Source organism: Leptodactylus fuscus, chromosome 5 (assembly GCF_031893055.1).
Source record: "Leptodactylus fuscus isolate aLepFus1 chromosome 5, aLepFus1.hap2, whole genome shotgun sequence".
Taxonomy (NCBI): Eukaryota; Metazoa; Chordata; class Amphibia; order Anura; family Leptodactylidae; genus Leptodactylus; species Leptodactylus fuscus.
Window position 1 is genome coordinate 84,253,770 of NC_134269.1, and position 16,133 is coordinate 84,269,902.

At 42.1% G+C, this 16,133-nt stretch overlaps 1 protein-coding gene across 15 annotated transcripts in view; it reads left to right on the forward strand.

Moving 5' to 3' along the window:
• TJP1 (tight junction protein 1) overlaps window positions 1-16,133 on the forward strand; it is a 352,070-nt gene that overhangs the window by 273,502 nt on the left and 62,435 nt on the right. Inside the window, exon 1 of one of the 15 annotated variants that reach the window (XM_075273563.1) lies at window positions 5,364-5,601. The exons of the other annotated variants lie outside the window; for them this stretch is intronic. The gene's annotated coding sequence lies outside the window, so the exon portion shown is untranslated. Of the gene's footprint in view, window positions 1-5,363; window positions 5,602-16,133 lie in introns of those variants that run through there. 15 annotated transcript variants of the gene reach the window in all.

The following is a 16,133-nucleotide window of genomic DNA, read 5'->3' on the forward strand; positions in this document are numbered from 1 at the left end:
TAGTAACTCCATGTGCCTCATTTTAATAGCAGTTTACCCCATCATGTCCCTCACATTAACCTCTGTGTGCTTCACATAAAGGTTACTGGTATGTGACACATATGGAGGTAATAATTAGGTATCTTCATTATTATGGTCCTTTATTATTAACCCTATATGTCTCACAGATTAGTAACTCTTATGTGAGTACACAGGGGTTAATGTGAGGGACATGATGGGGTAATCACTATTAACGTGAGGCACGTGGAGTTACTAAAACTAAATTAATAACCCCAAATACCTGAAATTACTAGGAGTAGTAACCCCATCATGTTGTTTTTAGTTTCACTTTGCTGGCAGGAGCTCTCCATCTCCTCCTCCTCTTGTTTGCAGGATGCTGAGGCAGGAGCCCATCTCTGTAGCAGGCAGGGTCCTTGTGCTGTACAGTGATGAGCTCCACCTCCTGAGCTCTCCTCACCCATCTCATTGGTGGGTAGAGAGGGCAGCCAGAGAAGGGGGGAGCATCCTATACCGCTGTTGTAGCAGAGCACTGAAGGGACGCTCCCTCATCTTTCAATACCTGCAGGTCCTGTGCTGGCTGCCATGCCAGCAATATATGTAATGCGTGTCAACTGTGGCACAAGTGTCAGGGGTTGCCAACTTCTGCCTTAGACTTTCATGGGTTTTAAAACTTTCCACTGTCATGAGAAAAAGGCTAGAAACTAATTGATATGTCCCAAAGTCAGTGAAATATGGAACATTTATGTGAATAGGCTGCTTCACACGGCCAAGTTTGGGTCAGGAAAACTGGTCCTTGTATAAGCCGGACACTGCTTAGCTGAACTGTGCCCAGGCCTGCTGATATGCAAATCATTTTTTCTGGCATACACTTGTTGAGTATTAATACTTGAAGGAAAACGTTTTATCTGAGATATGCATAGCCAATTTCGGCAATTGTTCCACACACTTGAACTAATGCACTACAAGTGAATATATCCTTACTTTCACCACACCTAATAAGCTTTTACATTTTCATGCAATTGCATACACACAAATCCCACCATTCATGCTGGCAACACAAGCGGCTTCAAGATTGCCAATGGCGCCACAATTTCTTACAAATATTATCTAATTTTTAGATCACACACGATCTGTGTTTAAGAAAAAGTCCCGTCAGTCATATTACACACGGAGTTTACGCTCCGCTCATTCTGAACGTAAACTTGTTCAGAATGAGCTACGTTAAAACAGATCCCATTGATTTCTATGGGTGTCAGCATACTGTACGTGCGTATCACATTGAAGCAATAGGTAAAAAAGCCTCCCATTGATTTCAAAGGGGAGCGCGCGTATGCTGACACCCATAGTATGCTGACACACGGAGTAAACGCGCGTGTATTTTGGCAAAATACAAATTTAAAAAAATACACGTGTAAAAATAAGACTCCCATTGACTTCAATGACATTTTACACGTGTATTTTGACGTGGTTTTTTTGTGTTTTTTTTACATGTGCAAATAAATGTCATTTAAGTCAATTGGAGTCTTATTTTTCATGTGTATTTTGCCAAAATACACACACGTTTACTCCATGTGAACGGGCCCTTAAATGGCAGAACTCACTGTAAGGATGATAGTAAACGTGTAGTGGACTTCTCATAACCACTGTACCTTTCCACTTACTATACGATGCACCAAAGTTCTGATTACAAAAACATGGGGAAAAAAAATCACTTATCCCTCCTGGTTTTAAGAATTTATGGGGGTTAATTACATCAGCTTTAGAAGTTACCTAGTCAGCTACACAGCTGAACCCCAGGAATTATTGGTGATCCAAAGCCTCTATAGGAGTTGTACTTTCTACAAAATCCACAAGGTGGGCGCTTATTACTGTATCCACCCATCGCTCTTTATTAGTAAGAGATCCTGCACATGATCTTGTGCTCTTGCTTTCTTTTGCTGTTTGTATGGTACCTAGGCGAGGTCATGTGACTTTTTCTGGATTCTATGGAATGTGAAAGTTGTTCAGATTATAGAAAACTTGTGATGACTGTGACATTCCCTGAAACTGTACACATCAAGCACACATTTACATTATTCACACAACCACCTCTCAGCATTCTCCCACACATCTTCTGTACTCACTAGCACCCGCCCGCATATAAATTGTAAGCCCTTGCAGACAGGGTCCTCTATGTGCATTGTTAGTCTGCTGTACTAGGTAAAGCCTCTTTTAATGTAAAGTACCATGGAATTAATGGAGTTTTAAAATAATCATAAATAATAACATATATATTTTGGAGAATATGGAACATTAATTGTGACACAAATATCACTAAAAAACTCAAAATGTTTCTGCTTTTTAGACACCTTTTACATTACAGTACAGTTTTGAAAAGCGTCTTGAATTGGATGCAAAATATTGGCGTAAAGTGAGCCAGCACAGAGTTGGTGTAAAGAAGTGATGTGTGTCTAACAATACTTGCCAAAGAACTAGAGTTAGCTGTCCATTGTTCTGATCCACCAGAGGACCAGAACAACAGACAGACGGACCGCTAAAATAGAAATTATATATGGAGCCTGATGGACCCCATTCACAATGATGAGGTCCCTCGAGTATCTGTTGTCATTAAGCTGAAGGCATCAGGCGACAAAGTCACTTTTTCATCAGCTGATTTTAGGCAGACAATGCGACAGAGACTATCCAAATGTGAACGCGGCCTTACAATGTGCAACACTGTGATAGAATTTGTACATTTGTGGGCTGCTTTTAGACCAGTAGTTTCCCTCTGAGTGTCATTTACCAAAAGGGGTGACAAAATCATCACCATTGCATCTGTGGTATCTAGGTATTGAATATTAGCCTACAATAAAAACTGAAAATCCCTAAATATACTTTTTTTCTGTGGCTTTTTTTAAAACTTTACATGGTGTATAGCATTTTTCATCTTCCAAGTGCGCATGCTTTGAGTCTGGTGTTTATTTTCAGGCGTTTTCCTATTAATTCCATTATAGGGAGAGAAAAAAAAACCACACACAGAGAAATAAGAAACAGTAAAAACGCTGTGTGAACTACAAATGCAAAGTGGCATTGAGTACAATACATTCAGTATTGTGTTTCTAGCATTTTATGCAGACCAAAAAAAACTCCAAAACATGGAAAAACTCTGAGAAGGTGAGCAGCATTTTAAGAAACTCTATGTAGTGTAAACCGACCTGTAAATTTATGCTGTGGGTTTTCGTTGCAAATTTTTCCATTTGCATTCTAGCAGTTACTGCACTAGGAACTTTGCACCAAAAACGTTACCATTTGGCGCAGAGAAATGTGTGCATAGATATGTCTGACCTATGTAAACATGCCCATAGGAAAACCACCTTAAAGAACTTTTCCATAGACAGTTTATAAATTTGACATATTTACAAGAAACTGAACCAAACCATAAAAGTTGAAGGTAAAAAGGCATAAAAAACATGGGATGTGGCGGTTTCTGGCGCCCTTAGTGCTTTTCCCCTATCTAGTCTTTCCTCCCTTGTGCACCCTGCAGTATTGCCATCACTGCCTCCCTTACAGCCGGCTCACAGGGTAGGAGGGGTGTGTGTCCTGCACCCTGCCAGGCAGCTCACAGGGTAGGAGGGGTGTGTGTCCTGCACCCTGCCAGGCAGCTCACAGGGTAGGAGGGGTGTGTGTCCTGCACCCTGCTGCACTGCCCCCCTGACAGGCAGCTCACAGGGTAGGGGGTTGTGTGTCCTTGGGGTCTCTTCATTCTTGTTTGGGTCGTGTAGGTATGGGTGGGCATAGGGTAGATGGGTGATGGGGAGGCTTAAAGGTGTTTGGGTGGGGGGTTTAATAGCCCTTGGGGTCTCATCTTCCCCTCATTTGGTGACAGCTGGACACATATTGGGCAGCGATCTCCACAGTGATCTCCTCTTCTCCCAGTAGGATGTAGAGATTTCTGTTCTCGTCTGCTGATGTGAAGTCTGGGATGTGGGCAGTCTTTGGTAGTAGACGGCCCTCACAGCTGAGTATTTGGTGCAGTGTAGTAGGAAGTGGGCCTCGTCTTCTAGGGCCCCTTGGTCGCAGTGTTGGCACAGTCTGTTCTTCCGTGGCATGTAGGTCAGCTTGTGCCGCCCCGTTTCAATCTCTAGGTTGTGGGCACTCAGTCTGTACTGGCTCAGGGATTGTCTGTGTTTGGGGTGGGGTATTTTCTCTAGGTAGGTGGCCATGGTGTAGTCCCTTTGCAGGGATTGGTACATGGTGAGTTTCTTGGAGTTATTTAATTAGTTTCTCCATTCTTCTATGTACTGCTCTTTGCATCACTGCCCACTGACAGGCAGCTGACAGGGTATAGGAGGTTGTGTGTCCTGCACCCTGCTGCACTGCCATCACTGCCCCCTGACAGGGTAGAAGGGGTGTGTGTCCTGCACCCTGCTGCACTGCCCTCTTACAGGGTAGGGGGTTCTGTGTCCTGCACCCTCCTATCACTGCCCCCTGACACAGTAGGAGGGGTGTGTGTCCTGCACCCTGCTGCACTGCCCTCCTGACAGGGTAGGAGGGTATGTGTCCTGTGTCCTGTACCCTGCTGCACTGCCATCACTGCCCCCTGACAGGGTAGGGGGTTGTATTTCCTGTACCCTGCCATCACTGCCCCCTGACAGGGTAGGAGGGTGTGTGTCCTGCACCCTGCTGCACTGCCCTCCTGACAGGGTAGGAGGGTATGTGTCCTGTACCCTGCTGCACTGCCATCACTGCCCCCTGACAGGGTAGGAGGGTGTGTGTCCTGTACCCTGCTGCACTGCCATCACTGCCCCCTGACAGGGTAGGAGGGTGTGTGTCCTGCACCCTGCTGCACTGCCCTCCTGACAGGGTAGGAGGGTATGTGTCCTGTACCTGCTGCACTGCCATCACTGCCCCCTGACAGGGTAGGAGGGTGTGTGTCCTGCACCCTGCCCCCCTGACAGGCAGCTGACAGGGTAGGAGGGTGTGTGTTCTGCACTCTACTACATTGCCCCCCTGACAGGGTAGGAGGGTGTGTGTCCTGCACCCTGCCCCCCTGACAGGCAGCTGACAGGGTAGGAGGGTGTGTGTTCTGCACTCTACTACATTGCCCCCCTGACAGGGTAGGAGGGTGTGTGTCCTGCACCCTGCTATCTCTGCCCCCTGACAGGGTAGGGGGTTGTGTGTCCTGCACCCTGCTGCACTGCCCCCCTGACAGGCAGCTGACAGAGTAGGAGGGGTGTGTGTCCTGCTTAGCCGCTGTTTCCCGCCCTGCTCCGTCCCACGTGTAGCAGAGGGAGGAAGGGACAGGGAAGGGGAGGGCTGGCAGAGAGGGAGGGGAGGGCTGGCAGAGAGGGAGGGGAGGTCTGCGGGCTGCAGTTCACCCTGGGAAGAGACGCAGTTTTAATCAATCTCCGGCCGTACTCTGGATTCTCCGTGTGTAGTAGATACTGTAGCGGCCTGTAGTAGAGCTCCGCACACAGTGACAGCCCGGGACGGTGCAGGAGCACACACACGAGTGTCCCGAGGAGCCGGCTGCTGGAGGTATGCAGCACATAGCCCTGTCCCAGTGTCTAGACACAGCGCTGTGGTAACACTACACGGAGGACATACTACTCCCCGGCTGAGGTAAGCGGCTCCTGCCGGCACACACAAAGTTCCCATGGACTTTATACTGGAGCCGGAATCCTGCTTTATGGACTGAACGTGTGCAGGGGCGGCAATGGTTAGCAGCTGTCAGGGCCAGGACTGGTGTGTGGGGAGAACATGCAGGAGACTGGGACCTGCTGCCCTGGGATTATAGTGACAGCCATGTTCTGCTCCTGCAGCAGCAGCCACAGCCTCCATACAGCGGGCATCTCCTCACTTCTATTCCATGTGGAGTGGGATGCAGATTGTTCTCTGTTGTCACCCACTTCAGTTCGGAGGAAGCTTTCTGTAGCGTTCTAGGATGTGCTTAGGAGTGTCTGCTTCTATGATCTCTACTCGTTTAGATCAGATGTCCAGCTGGTATCCAGGAACAGGAGGCTCCAAAAACTTTCTGCTTTATCTCTAGTAATATTACACACACTGTCACTAGGGATATACACACACGATGCAACCCCAAGGTAAAATTACAGGGTACTTCTACACCCACTTTTAATGATCCCTGATGGGGCCCAACATGTGAATGCTCAGGATGAATATCAGGGGTTGGCTCATTAGTATATTGTATTACAAGACTAACTGTTGTGAGGCTACAACTCCCAGCAAGAATCCAGTTGGTTTATCTTTTTCAGTTTTTTTTTATACAGTGGTGATTCAGGCAGTGTATACTGTATGCTATGTTTATTGATCCTATTAGAACATGTAATAATAATATTCGTTATTCGGATGGTGCTAATTATCCAGTCTGGAGCTCTGCACTTATGGCTGACTTCAGTTTCTTGGGTCACACCTTTTGGCAGATGTTTAGATACATTATTGCTTGTTTAATTATTGTGTATATAGAAGTAAAATGAGTAATGCTGTAAAAGCAAAATAGCCGTTTGATAGATTAGCAATATGGCCAGGATACTCCATGGTATATGTAGTATGTGCCGGCGCTGTAGTCATCCTAATAGAATGTGCATGACACTATACAGATGCAGCAGAGCAACAGTGTGAATAACAGCTCTGCAGGCTGGTGACACATACTAACTTACCAGTCAGGCTGGAAATCACTGCACCTATATCTTATCACGTGTCATTGAGGCATGTGCTAAAAAGATGACACTCAACTGATGTCATTGATGTCTGGTGTCACTGTGCGTTTGTGGCAACCAGTTTGTCTACAACCAGCTGTATATAAAGTGTGGCAGTGTTCAGGCTACACCTATAGAGTATCAGTATGAGCAATATATATATATATATATATTTTTTTTTATGCGTTACATTTGAGCACACAGAGGATTATTTATAGAAGAGGTTCTAGGTGTAGCCATTGCCAGCCTTGATCATTTCATTCTCTAACCCATGTGAATTCTTTGCTATACTGAAATAATATATAATATACTTAGACTCTTGCTTTTTCTATTCTTCTGTTTTGTAATAGAAACAGTAAAGCGAAAAACGGGCATTGACAGCTCTGTTGTATGATGGATACCAATCGCGCCTGAAGGAAGCCAATGAGTATAATGGGGTCTGTCAGGTTTCCATTATGGCGTCTGTCATTCTGCCAAATGAAATGGTGTAGTTTGCTGGGCTGTTTCATCCACCATTTATTGATGGAAAGTACCATGCTGATGTGAGTCTAGCCTAATATAGCACCATGGACCATTTTATTTATATATGTCACCCTCTTGTTACTATGGGTAACAAGGCTAATCGGTGAGGCTCAATTGGGAGTAAAACTATCAAAAACAGCGGCCAATCAGAGAGTCACTTTCCTTTCTCAGAGCTCTTGAGCTATGAATGCTGCACTGTGACTGGTTGCTTTGACAAGTACGTTTCTGTATGGCCCCACTTTGTAGAAACCTTACTTTTCATGTTGTAGATGTTGGCTTTATCGTAATGGTAAACACTGTGTGTGTGTGTGTGTATATATATATATATATATATATATATATATATATATATATATATATTCTTCTACCTTCTGCTAAATCTACCTCTGGCTGTGGCTTAAACCCCCCCCCCCCCCCCCCACAGAGACTATGTTGCAAAAAAAAAAAATTAGAAATTGTAAATTCTTCCTCATTATTGTGTTACTAATGTAATGAAGACTAGGATAGGTACAGTAACACTAGTGCATAAATGTAAGTAATATATATATCTGCTTTGTGTAGTTCATGAAATAATCACTTTGTGTAGTAAAATATGTTGAATATTTTAAGATTTTGTTGGCCCATGAGCACTATTCTTGTCATCAGAATGATGTAAGCCCCCCTGAGGTACCCCATTATAAATCAGTAAGGATTTTGTGAGGTGCCTGTCGAATCACCTGTATGGCTTTGTGCTATGGACAGAAGTAATACTACAGGTGTGCTTAGCTTGTTGAGTATTCCCCATAGGCTGTATTCACACAACCGTGCACTTTGTCACTGTTAGCTGAGTTTTTAACATTATTTTCTCTGGCCCCATACGTATGCCTGTGTAGGGGCAACGCCAGGGCTCACTACAATGAAATGAATGGGTCAGTGAATATCATTCATGTGCCATCCATTCCACAGACCTGTTGATATCTGTGCATGTAATCTAACAGTGAGTTATCCCATCCACAAGACAGGCAGATAACTGCTAGATTGGTGAGGTTCTAACTATTGTGAATCTCCCATTTATCACAAGAATGGGGGTCCCAATTCCCTTCACATTCGACACATGCGGCGAGAGGTCCCACATGTGCACGGCTGCTCAATTGTAGGCTTGTCTTCAGAAGAATGGATTGGCAGCACACGAGTGTGACCTCCCCTCCCTTCAGATAAAGGGACTCCAGACCCTTACTCTAATAATTGGAACCCCCACTGATCTAGCCATATAATTTGCTATTTACAGGATACCCCTTTAAAGACTACAGTCATTTGTATCAATTAGTAAAAAGCCGACTCTCATCACTGCCGTCCTCTTCCCTTCTTGGCAATGTCAGTGTCACTGATACAATATTGATGTCAAATTGCTCTAACAATCAGAAAGTGTTTTTGGTTTTGTCTCTGACGGTTGCTATGGTGACGTTCTAATACCCGGTGCAGAGATCAAGCTTAAAATAGTAACATTGTGTTATATTTGTTAATTGCTGTCAAAATTACCAATATGTGAGAAGGCACATCTGCTGGTAAAAGTTCACCAGAGCGCCCTGCTTTGTGGCTGTGAGTGAAATCCATATATGCCACATAACACAGATGATATGGAATCTTTATTCACCTGCTCACAGTCGGAATAACCACTTGTATTTGGAAATTGCCTTCATTGTAGTGTTATTTTCTACCTGTCACTTAGGCTTTCCATCTGTCTATCCACATGTAACTGATGCTCCATTCAGCTGTGCTCTTTCAATGGAGGATTGCCTTTCTTCCATGCTTGTGATGCCCCATGTATGTTCCCAGTTAGTGCTAGACTAGGCACACAAGGGGTTAAGTAATAAAATTAGTATTAAGGTACCTGTAGTTTTCTCTGGGATATGTGTGGTTGTCAAGGACATTTTGCAATTTTATTTTCATTTACATTGGACTTGATCAATTCCGTGTTTTACAGAACCATAATAAAACACCCATAGTAATTTATGGGGCCTTGCTTTACTTATTTTTATATACAGACAGTTTATTTTTTTCATGATTTTCTGAATTACATATATATTGCAGTGTGCTCCAATGCATCCCCGCGAGAGCAATCTATGACATGGGGCACCATCCAGTGTCATACAGATTAAGCTATGGCATAGCCCTGCTTGTGTAATTTCACCTTGTTTGAGAGAGAGGGTGCAGTATTGTCCACGTATATATGGAATTGTAAAGGCTTCTGTTGTGACCTGTAAAACTGGGAGTTGTAAATGAATGAAGTGCATCATGATAGAGCTATATGACCAAGTTTCTACTGGCTGGTAAAATGAGCCTATAGGGACTGCTCAGGACTGTGTACAGAGCATTTTCATTACTATGAATCTCAAGGCTGTATTTACATTCAACTATATAACGTGCATCAGTACAAAGGGCATTGCCGCCAATGTATGTGCATTTAATTCAGTTTCTATCCCTTTTTCCTTCTTTTTTTTTTTTTTTTTTAAACTCTGTTAATTGACCTAAGTAATAATAAAAAAAAATAAAAAAAAAACAATTGAAGACGACTTTTTGGCATCTTGGAATCCCATAGAAGTATTCAGGATGTGCACATGTGGAGCCCAGCTTTGGCACTGCATTGCAGAGTTGACTCCTGCAATACATGCGATGTGCTGCTGCTGCTGACAGACGTTGGTTTCCATCTTCCATCTGATTTCCAGCGTCTTATTTGTTGTTTCTTTTTTCTTTCACCTTGTGTACATTATGGGATCGTAATAAAGGCAATAACTGAAAAGTATTCATGATATAGACAATGAATAGGTGTGAGATGGTTCTGTTTTATTATTTCGGCAGGAAACACAACTTCTACAGTTTATCTATTCTCCGTTGGTCCATTGGCATTACACAATCTTGGCTGAAAATGAAATGGTGGAGGGATGAAGTAGCGCAGTAATTGAATGAAAAAAAAATTATGTTTTTTGTTTTACTTTTTTCATTTGGTCACCATTTCATATTCCTAGTAAGTGTAAGGTTCATTGGCCCTCTACAAGCTTGGGGTCTATACTACATCTGTTCAGAAACTGCATGTCCACTGTCCACTATCAGAAATGGACAATATGACCTTATTCGCATGACAGCAATTTATATATGCATTTTTTTCAGCCTTTCTTTATGTGCAACATTTCAATATATTTATTGGTATGTTGGGGGAGGGGAACCTATTTTTGCTGATGTAGAGCACATCAATGCAAGTCTGTAGGTCTATGTAACAAAACGTGTCATCCATTTTATACAGAGCTGGAGACGTTGAGAAGTATAGAAGATGTTAAAAGCGAAAAGGCATGATATAAAGATCAAGCACAGAGAGCACATAACCCACAAATAAACAGGCTGGGGTGCTGTCCGTAATGATCACTGCCATCTTTATACCGTGAGAATACGGCCTAATGGCAATTGAATGTCTCCAAATAGGGTTCTCTTTTGGTGGGCCCCAGCGGTCAATCTGCTGGTCCGGTTCTGTGCTGTACCTGGGAATACTGACTTTGCATTACTTTTATTAAATGTAAAAAGCATGGAATATTGTCTGCTTCATTTCATTTGTATCAGTCAAGGGTTCAGTATATGCCTAGAGCTACGGATCTGCTCTGCCTTTATCTATATTGCCTCTCGCTTATAGGTCGTCTTCTGTATAGCAATAGGAACAATTGACTTTGTGAATAAATGTTTTGTTCCTTCATTCCTTTGAATTTTAATGACGTTCTGTTCAATATCCCATAAAAGGATAGTTTCCCCTTATTTCATGTTTTATTCCACACTTGTGTTTACGCCCTGTAAGCCTGCACTTCTGTTGTGAGTTATCAGTTTCTATAGTTTTTGGATGGAAGTGTGCTGTTTTTAGCATGGTGTCACTGCAGGCATGTAGACTGAATGTGCTGCAGGAATGTGGGAGGTGACCTTCATTGCTAGAACAAGTGGAAAGATGAGGGACTAAGGCAGCTTGTCAGTTCTGACATACGCTTGCAATGCACTTCCAAAAATGCTTGAAGAAATATTGTATTATTTATATAGCCGTAACACTACTCGGCTGGTGTGAAGATCTCAAAATGATGCTGAAACTGACATTCATTTGAATCATATACTGTATGTGTTATTTTCTTTATATTAAAAAATGACCATGCGGGCCCACCTTCTCCAGATTACTTGGGGTACCAGCACTCAGACCTCCAGCAATGACGCACTTTCCCACTGGATTGGGGTTATACAAATTTCTACTATATCTTGTTTCATTTTTGGCGTGCTGGTAATAGATGGAAATATTCTTACTATTTGGAGGCTGAAAACCAGTACAGATGTAATCCAGCTGTCCGCTATTGTATCCAGTCTAGACAGTGTAGCACAAGGCTGTCTGGTAATTTGCTATAATGTAATATTATGAGTTCTGGATGTTGTACGGTCCATGTGGGGTACACATCTTATTGCCTCCACATTGGAGCATCCATATAGCAAAAGTACGTATGGCCTGACATGAGACTACTAACACAAACTGTAAGCATTTTGATGCAGCTAGTTAGACAGAATATAATCTGGTGCATATGATGCAGCTATCTGAGTAAGGCTATACTATGTGCTAAGCCCAGAACCACCATGCTACCAGTGCTCAAAATTATCTCGTACTCTAAACCTGATAACAGGATCCCTGTATGGATAACTGTATTTGGCTCCATTATGGTTTTCTAACTAGAATTGGGTTGATCTGTAGGATGGTAGGGGAACATACTCAAAAAACAACTGTGTAAGTAGGCAGCAAACATTTTCTTAAAGTATTCATTTAATGGTGTGACCATGATCTGAGCATAACCAAGTGATCCTTGCAGGCTTAGGTTCTCTAACTATCATCTGCTATTGTCTCAGTAACCCGTTTTCTCTAAACTGAAACATACTATGCTGCCCATTCAGGTGGATGGAGACCTATCTAATGCGTGGAGGATGGAGTCTGCAGGGCATCTTTCTCTGATCTGGTGTATAGAGTAGGGTCCTAAGTAGAAGATGGCCTTCTCTGATGTCCGTGTGTTATAATGGAGCATATGAACAAAAGTTTACATTAGACAAACCCTTAAACTATATATCCCCAGTAACCAAGATCTATAAGTAAAATGAGAGGTGGAAAAAGAAATTTCCTCTCAAAACTGAATGTGTGTAACATACATTCATTATGCTCCTATATAATATTCTAAAAATATGTACTTGGAATACCTGGTATTATGTTAATGGCTTATACACATGGATAAACCTGAGTAAAAAAAATCTGCACGGTCAAAGAAATAGATTAACATGCAATCTGCCTTTATTTTTAGATTTAATAATAGTAATATGAGCAAACACAAGCGCAGGCAGCTAAAGAATGGATTACTGACAGGAAATAATTTATTTGGGATCTGTTAAATTTGTTACATAACATACTTAATGCTGCCGAATACCCTTGCACAGTTCTGCAGCCTTCAGGAAAGACCTATTTACATTGCTTGGCTAGGCTATGTTCCCAGCTATACATGGAAACTGGGATTTCCATGGGTATTCGTTTTGTTGCTGAATAAAGTTTCCTCACTGTATTATGAAGTTATGCTGTCTGATATCCATTATTCTGATGAGATTTCTTTGCATTAGATCCTTATGATCACCGTACAGGCTCTTGTTGTTACAATATTTTGTATTTATCCGATACTTGTGGCCATTGTCCTATGTAGTGTAAAATCTCTGCTGCAGAAGCGTAATGCATTGAATGTAGCTGAATGTATTAAATGAGATAGAATTATTGAAGAAACAGCAACATATTTGTGAATGGGGTTTTTCTGCAATCCCTTTCACCTGAATTGTCCTGTAGTTTGCAGTGCCACAAATATTCCAGGTAGTGGTTGCACTTGCATGTTATTGTGTCCATTTCAGAACAGAGGTCTTTAGTATAAGATGCATGTGTCCTGACCCTTGCTGCATTTTAATAAATCACGTGGCATCCCTCAGATGAATGGCCGCTGTTACATTGTGCCAGAACGTGTTGCGGTGACACAGCTGATAAGTCTGCTTCACAATGTACTGATAGTTATTTTGGTCATGGTAATAATGCTGACATTGAAAGACATTTCAGGACGAATTGTTTTAGTTGGGGGTTTAGTACAAGATACTTAGTTGTGTGGTACAGACGTAACTTGTGACATTTTTAGCTGTGCTGAAGACGTAGCTAATGTAATATTGTGTAAGATTCTCCAGGGACCTTGTCCTGTAGCCTTACAATGAGAAGGTTTTCTTTCATGTTGCATGTGAGTACATCTTTCCTTGTCATTCTGTTTTGTTCAGTGGTGTGTAGATGAATAGTAGGCATGCTGCCAGACAATTTCAGGTGGGAAAACAAGCAGCTGACTATTATACAGACTCTGGAAATGGAATTAATGGCAGGCGTGGAATGAGTTGACTTCATCTCTCATAACAAAGCATAGAAAGTACATGTGTGGTCAGTACTGATTATAGATGAATATACTGGGGGGATAATTTTTTACTTGTGCTTTTTTTCCCCTTTGTAGCTATGTGCTCCTCCTTTCTGGGCTTTATTTCCATGAGCCTAATTTACTAAAAAGGAACAAAATGTGCAAATTCATCTCATGGACGTTCCACTGGTGTCAGGTATTTTAGGTTTGTTTACACTGCTCACGCGCTGTAGTGAAGTTGCCCCTTTGTGTCATATTTAACAACCAGTCTTTCCGGGTCCTTTGCCGAGGACAAATCCCATTAGTTTTGCAGGGGTCATGGAATTCTAAGCACTGTGGCCCCTTGTCTATGTTGGCCCATATATTTGGTAGCAGCAGTGTATGAATGGGACAAAGGTATAACCCTCCATACTGCCTCTAAGTAGATGGATACAGTGTTCAAATCTGATATTGGTAGTCTATCCTAATAATGGAACATCTAGATTGTGATTCTGGAAAAGTCTATCATCATATTTCAGGTCATTCATACTTGGTCTTCATTGATTTAGCAAGGACTTGTGTAACTCATGGGGGCACTACTGAGTGTGTGATATATAGGGCCACAACACCTCCATGGCATAGCCTATCTGCTATACATTCTCTTCACAGAAGATGCTACTGACTTTTGTCTGAGTGATGGTAATGTGACTTATTTTGTGACCAGTTTTTGTTAAAATTCAGTTATAGTGGGAAATTGTCATACAAATAGTAAAGCAATAGGGCAGATATCCTTGGATTTCTCACAGTGGCTGATGCTGGATGATACATCTGCTTTATCTTTAGACTGCTGCTCCTTTTCCATGAGTCTTACCTCCTTGTTGGACAAGGCAAAAAAAAAAAAAGCATTTAAAATATAATACATGTGTACAATATATAGGTCACTTTTACCTTAGCTTAGTAAATCTCCATTACTTTGTGTAGTGAACATATACAGTATTCTGTTAACTACCAGCAAAAGCAGACTTTAGTGCATCCAAAAAGCTGGTCAGAAAGTTTTCTAAACTCCAAGCCTTTTTGCCCTATTATTGTTGATCAGGTTTTTTGATGCAGTTTGATGCCGATAACAGGTATGGATTAAAAAGACAGAAGCCTCATCTGCCATTTATACGTGATCTTTCTATGATCTACACCTGAGTTTTGGCTTCAGAAACTGCGTGATGAAAAGCTGCATCCACCCTTGGGCTACATCACAAGTTTACCCGTGCCCTTTGTTTGGGCAGGACAGAGCATAAGAGGACCACCTAGACCAGTTTTTTTATCCACGGGTTATGAAATTGAAGCAAGTTATTGGGTAAAGAAACTTCTGATGGAAGATGCTTGTAAACTGATGCATTTTCTTTGAGTTGTCGGTGTCCTGCCTTTTTATTACTATTGTGATCTCTATTCACAGAATGTTTGTTTGGAACCTTTTAATGTACATGATTGTTGCATATGGATGTCCTCACTGTCTGATGTGCGCCCTGGACTCCTCAGTGTAATATAATGGATGAATAGAAGATATGAGTTCATCCTGTCAGGACTCCTCTGTGGACATGTCATCCATCCTTCAGTATTTTAGATTCAGTTTTGATGTTCCTCTTCAGCCTCTGGATAGCACTGAATATATATATATGTTTTTAGACACTCTGCCTCGGTCACTTGCTCTCCATTGCTAGCGGCCATGTCAGCTTTAATTCAGTTTACTTTCATGATGTCCGTGTTCAGCTTGAACTGAAAAAGTAACAAGTTGCTTATGGAAATTATGTTAAAAAGTGAATTGCAAACGTCACCTGTCCAGCTAGCAGGAATGTTAACAATGTATGGTACAGAATACCAGATGCAAAGTGAAGTTATCCAATATACATAATATTTTATCTGCTAGTTTTGAATGCCGCAGCACTACTGTATACTTGGTGTACTTCACACTCGGAATAATGACTTCACCCCGGTAAACCAAAACTGATCGTAATAGATCAGCACTTGGTCATCTGGCTTTTCACATGCTTTGAAGAGTACCTAATGCCATTAACATGGATTATTTCCAGGAAGAGGGATGAATCACATGAAGAATTTGTGGAAGATAAAGTCTGATACATTACAGCATTCCAGGGTTTGTGACTGACCTCAGTGTTCACTCTTGTACTTAAGCTTAGAAGAATTACATCACTTCTCCAAGTTGTAAATACGCTGCAGTTTAAATATTGATGACACTTAGAAGGGATTCTGAGGGGGTCTCACCTGGCCGGTGTGTTGCTCAGTGACATTGAAGTGAATACCAAGCATAGCTTCTATACAATGTATGGTACTGTGCTTGGAGAGCTGTGAAGAGCTAGCAGAACTTGTCTTAAGAAGGGCTGTTGATGACTGATCGGTGTGGGCGTCAGAATACCACCAAACTGATATTGATATCCTATCTGAAGGATGAGTCATCTAC